This window comes from Nerophis lumbriciformis, linkage group LG01, assembly GCF_033978685.3.
Source record: "Nerophis lumbriciformis linkage group LG01, RoL_Nlum_v2.1, whole genome shotgun sequence".
NCBI lineage: Eukaryota > Metazoa > Chordata > Actinopteri > Syngnathiformes > Syngnathidae > Nerophis > Nerophis lumbriciformis.
Window position 1 is genome coordinate 63,610,001 of NC_084548.2, and position 7,024 is coordinate 63,617,024.

Here is a 7,024-nt window from a genome sequence, read left to right on the forward strand (position 1 = left end):
ATTATGTAACAAACACATGATAGCTAATAATGTAATTATGTAACGATTAGCTAATAATGTAATTATGTAACAAACACACAATAGCTAATAATGTCATTATGTAACAAACACAATCGCTATTAATGTCATTATGTAACAAACACGATCGCTAATAATGTCATTATGTAACAAACACACAATAGCTAAAAATTTGATTATGTAACAAACATACAATAGCTAATAATGTCATTAAGTAACAAACACGATCGCTATTAATGTCATTATGTAACCAACACGATCGCTAATAATGTCATTATGTAACAAACATACGATAGTTAAACATTTGATTATGTAACAAACATACAATAGCTAATATTGTCATTATGTAACAAACACGAATAGCTAATAATGTAATTATGTAACAAACATAGATAGCTAATAATGTAATTATGTAACAAACACGATAGTTAATAACGTCATTATGTAACAAACACAGGATAGCTAATAATGTCATTATGTAACAAACATTATTACCTAATAATGTAATTATGTAACAAACACACGATTAGCTAATATTGTCATTATGTAACAAACACATGATAGCTAATAATGTCATTATGTAACAAACACGATTAGCTAATAATGTCATTATGTAACAAACACAATAGCTAATAACATCATTATGTAACAAACAGGATAGCTAATAATGTAATTATGTAACAAACACACGATTAGCTAATATTGTCATTATGTAACAAACACATGATAGCTAATAATGTCATTATGTAACAAACACGATTAGCTAATAATGTCATTATGTAACAAACACAATAGCTAATAACATCATTATGTAACAAACAGGATAGCTAATAATGTCATTATGTAACAAACACATGATAGCTAATACTGTCATGTTACAAACATACAATAGCTAATAATGTAAGTATGTAACAAACATGATAGCTAATAATGTGATTATGTAACAAACACATGATTAGCTAAAAAGGTCATTATGTAACAAACACGATAGCTAATAACGTCATTATGTAACAAATATATAGGACAGCTAATAATGTCATTATGTAACAAACATAATAGCTAATAATGTCATTATGTAACAAACACGATTAGCTAATAATGTCATTATGTAACAAACACAATAGCTAATAACATCATTATGTAACAAACAGGATAGCTAATAATGTAATTATGTAACAAACACACGATTAGCTAATATTGTCATTATGTAACAAACACATGATAGCTAATAATGTCATTATGTAACAAACACGATTAGCTAATAATGTCATTATGTAACAAACACAATAGCTAATAACATCATTATGTAACAAACAGGATAGCTAATAATGTCATTATGTAACAAACACATGATAGCTAATACTGTCATGTTACAAACATACAATAGCTAATAATGTAATTATGTAACAAACATGATAGCTAATAATGTGATTATGTAACAAACACATGATTAGCTAAAAAGGTCATTATGTAACAAACACGATAGCTAATAACGTCATTATGTAACAAATATATAGGACAGCTAATAATGTCATTATGTAACAAACATAATAGCTAATAATGTCATTATGTAACAAACACGATTAGCTAATAATGTCATTATGTAACAAACACAATAGCTAATAACATCATTATGTAACAAACAGGATAGCTAATAATGTAATTATGTAACAAACACACGATTAGCTAATATTGTCATTATGTAACAAACACATGATAGCTAATAATGTCATTATGTAACAAACACGATTAGCTAATAATGTCATTATGTAACAAACACAATAGCTAATAACATCATTATGTAACAAACAGGATAGCTAATAATGTCATTATGTAACAAACACATGATAGCTAATACTGTCATGTTACAAACATACAATAGCTAATAATGTAATTATGTAACAAACATGATAGCTAATAATGTGATTATGTAACAAACACATGATTAGCTAAAAAGGTCATTATGTAACAAACACGATAGCTAATAACGTCATTATGTAACAAATATATAGGACAGCTAATAATGTCATTATGTAACAAACATAATAGCTAATAATGTCATTATGTAACAAACATGATAGCTAATAATGTCATTATGTAACAAATATATAGGATAGCTAATAATAGCCATAAGGCTCGCCAGCGCAAAAAATGTTTCCTACATTCTTCAATATGAGATTACAGAATATAAGAAGTATAAATGATTAATATATATATATATATATATATATATATATATATATATATATATATATATATATATATAATTGTATTATGAATATGATCAATATTGTTATTATTTGATTATGTAACCAGGCTGCTGCAGGACGCTCGTTACTCCTTCGAACCAGCAGGTGGCAGCAAGGCTCACTTTTTTGTCTCCATAATAATAATAATAATGATAATAATAATAATAATAATAATAATAATAATGTGCGTTAAATGCATTCAGATTCCAAAAAACTCTTCTAACATTAAAATGCATACTATAATTAACGTAATTTTTTACTAAGAAACATTAAAAGTGCATCAATCTAAAATAACAAATAAGACTTTTAAAGTTTCTTGTCTGATTTTAAAAGCTTATTGTTTCATAAATACTGAAAAGTAAGCACATAACAAATCACCTTAGCAGAACTAAGATGCAACAAATAATCTTAGCAGAACTAAGACGTAACAAATCATCTTAGCAGAACTGAGATGTAACAAATATCTGAGCAGAACTAAGACGTAACAAATCATCTGAGCAGAACTAAGATGTAACAAATCATTTTAGCAGAACTAAGATGTAACAAATCATCTGATTATAACTAAGATGTAACAAATCATCTGAGCAGAACTAAGATGTAACAAGTCATTTGAGTATAACTAAGATGTAACAAATCATCTTAGCAGAACTAAGATGTGACAAATCATCTTACCAGAACTAAGACGTAACAAATCATCTGAGCAGAACTAAGACGTAACAAATCGTCTGAGCAGAACTAAGACGTAACAAATCATCTGAGCAGAACTAAGATGTAACAAATCATCTGAGCAGAACTAAGATGTAACAAATCATCTGAGTAGAACTAAGATGTAACAAATCATCTTAGCAGAACTAAGACGTAACAAATCATCTGAGCAGAACTAAGATGTAACAAATCATCTTAGCAGAACTAAGATGTAACAAATCATCTGAGCAAAACTGAGATGTAACAAATCATCTTAGGAGAACTAAGATGTAACAAATCATCTGAACAGAACTGAGATGTAACAAATCATCTGAACAGAACTAAGATGTAACAAATCGTCTGAGCAGAATTTTAGCAAAACAGATGTAACAAATTATTTTAGCAGAACAGATATGTAAAAAATCATCTGAGGAGAACTAAGATGTAACAAATCATCTGAGCAAAACTAAGACGTAACAAATCATCTGAGCAGAACTAAGATGTAACAAATCATCTTAGCAGAACTAAGATGTAACAAATCATCTGAGCAGAACTAAGATGTAACAAATCATCTTAGCAGAACTAAGATGTAACAAATTATCTGAGCAAAACTGAGATGTAACAAATCATCTTAGCAGAACTAAGATGTAACAAATCATCTGAACAGAACTAAGATGTAACAAATCATCTGAACAAAACTAAGATGTAACAAATCATCTGAGCAGAATTTTAGCTAAAACAGAGATGTAACAAATTATTTTAGCAGAACTGAGATGTAAAAAATCATCTGAGCAGAACTAAGATGTAACAAATCATCTGAGCAGAACTAAGATGCAACAAATCATCTGGGCAGAACGAAGATGTAACAAATCATCTGAGCAGAATTTGACGGCAAACAACTTTCTACTATGCAAAAATTAAGAATGTTTGCTGTGGTTGATCAAATGTGATGTTATTGTTTATGTTATTGTTTAGGTTATTGTTATGTTTATGTGTTTGCTATTGTTTATGTTATTGTTATGTCCATGTTATTGTATGTTATTGTTTTGTTTATGTTATTGTTTATGTTATTGTTATTGTTTATGTTTATGCTATTGTTTGTTTATATTATTGTTTATGTTGATGTTTATGTCATTGTTTATGTTATCGTTGTAATGGCCATAGGGGTCCAAGAACTGTATATATAATGAATATTGCCAGTCACAGTTAACTTGTGCTCAGCTGGGAAAATAAATATATATATATACTTATTATGTCATCCATTTACTTATTATAAACTGTTACAGGCGTATCAAATAATCATATTAATATTAAAAATGTAAATTAATAATATGTGGGGATATAAAAGGCAGCCGGTGCTAACAGACCCGGGGGGAAGCGGAAATTGACGTCATAAACCACCTAGGAGCACCTGTCAGACCCGGCGTTTTTGCTACGGAGCCACTTCTTGGAAGAATCCTCATTTTTTACCTTTTTTGTGGACTTTCCATTGGCCTGTGGAGAACCGGCACAACAGACTCTTTTTCCAGGAGGATTTTGATTTGGATGCGCAGACGCGGTGCCGTGAGTACGCAGCTGCGGCTTCCAAACATTTGATCGCTTGCCCGTACGTGCATGCCTCTATGTGCATGTCACGTACGTAACTTTGGGGACTTTGGGGAAATATATGTGTTGTACGAACTTCGGGAAAGTGCATGGTACTTTGGGCCGTGGGATTGAGTGTTTTGTGCGGGTGTGTGGTTTTGTATTGGCGGGTTATATGGACGGGAGGGGGGAGGTGTTATATGCGGGATTAATTTGTGGCATATTAAATACGAGCCTGATCGTATTGTGGCTAATAGTTATACATGTCTTGTGTTTATTTACTGTATTGATCATTCCCAGCTGAATATCAGGTCCCACCCGTGACTCCTTAATTGCGTAGTGGCAGAGACACCCGAAGAACTTGGGTGCGTTTGTTACATCGTTTATATTTGTTATTGTTTGTTATTTTTTTATGTTATTGTTTGTGTTTGCTTTTGTTTGTTTATATTATTATGTTTATATGATTGTTTATGTCATTGTTTATGTCATTTTTTATGTTATGTTTATATTTATGTTATTGTTAATGTTATTGTTTATGTTATTATTTATATTTATTTTATTGTTTATATTCATGTTATTGTTTGTTTGTTTGTTATTGTTTGTTTATTGCATTGTTTATGTTTATGCTATTGTTTATTTTATGTTGTTTATGTTTATTGTATTGTTTATATTTATGTTGTTTATGTTATTGTTTCATTGATGTTATTGTTTGTTTTTTGTATATGTTTGTCATTGTTTATGTTATTGTTTATATTTATCTTATGGTTTATATTTATGTTATGGTTTATATTTAGGTTGTTGTTTATGTTTATGTTATTGTTTTATTGATGTTGTTGTTTATGTTAACGTTATTGTTTGTTATTGTTGTTTTTTGTATATGTTTGTTATTGTTTATGTTTATGTTATTGTTTGTTTATGTTATGGTTTATATTATTGTTTGTTTATGTTATTGTTTATGTTAATAGCTATGTTTTCATCTACGTTTGTTCATGTTATTGTTTATGTTTATATTATTGTTTATGTTAGTATTTATATTTACGTTATGGTTTACATTTATGTTATTGTTTATATTTATGTTAAAGGTGCAAGAAGATGAAATGTTGTGTAACAAGTGTGTTCTTGATGACTGACTCTACGGTCTTCCCAGTGTGCGACTCACAAAGACACACGAGTCAGTTGTGTGATTAAGGGAACTTTATTGGCAACGACAACTTTGTGTACCTTTGCACAATTCCAACAGCAAATATCGCTGAGTCGTCACATTCCTTCCACGCTGTTGTGTATTCTTCTCACACGTGTCATGGCGGAAACACAAACAACACAAACAACAAGTACACACAACACTTTTTCTGTCATGCAAACTTCTGAACTTTTCAAGCGATGCAAACAAGTTAGAAATATTGGAATGTCTGAAAGAAAAGTCTTCGTATTTACCTTTTGTTGTCATGAACTGTAATTAATACCATCAATATTCAATAATCACCAATATTGATTTCATTTATTCAGTCTTTGGTTGGAAATCATACAGTGTGTGTGTGTGTGTGTGTGTGTGTGTGTGTGTGTGTGTGTGTGTGCGTGTGTGTGTGTGTGTGAATGCATACACTGAATGAGAGCATCAAACGTCTGACAAAAGACGACAACGTCTCTGATGAGTTTCACTCATGCAAAATGGAACATTTATGAAAATAATTTGCAAAGACGTTAAGAATATTTGCCACAGTTTGACGACAGTAAAGATAAAAAATATAAAATTTCTTCCTTGAGCCACAGAAGCTTGAAAGAAAATTCACACAACTTTAAAGCACAAGCGGCCAAAACGAGCACAAAGAGCAATAATCCCAATTTAACTCTGCATGGAGTTAATATATTATATTAATATTAATGTTTAATATTCACTTTTATTCAATGTAATACTAAATATTAATGTTTAATATTCACTTATCTTGGATATAATACTAAATGTTAATGTTTAATATTCACTTATCTTGAATGCAATACTAAATATTAATGTTTAATATTCACTTATCTTGAATGTAATACTAAATATTAATGTTTAATATTCACTTATCTTGAATGCAATACTAAATATTAATGTTTAATATTCACTTATCTTGAATGTAATACTAAATATTAATGTTTAATATTAACTTATCTTGGATATAATATTAAATATTAATGTTTAATATTAACTCATCTTCAATGTAATACTAAATATTAATCTTTAATATTCACTTATCTTGAATGTGATACTAAATATTAATGTTTAATATTCACTTATCTTTAATGTGGTACTAAATATTAATGTTCAATATTCACTTATCTTGAATGTGGTACTAAATATTAACGTTTAATATTCACATATCTTGAATGAAATACTAAATATTAATGTTTAATATTCACTTATCTTCAATGTAATACTAAATATTAATGTTTAGTATTTACTTATCTTGAATGTAATACTAAATATTAATGTTCAATATTCACTTATC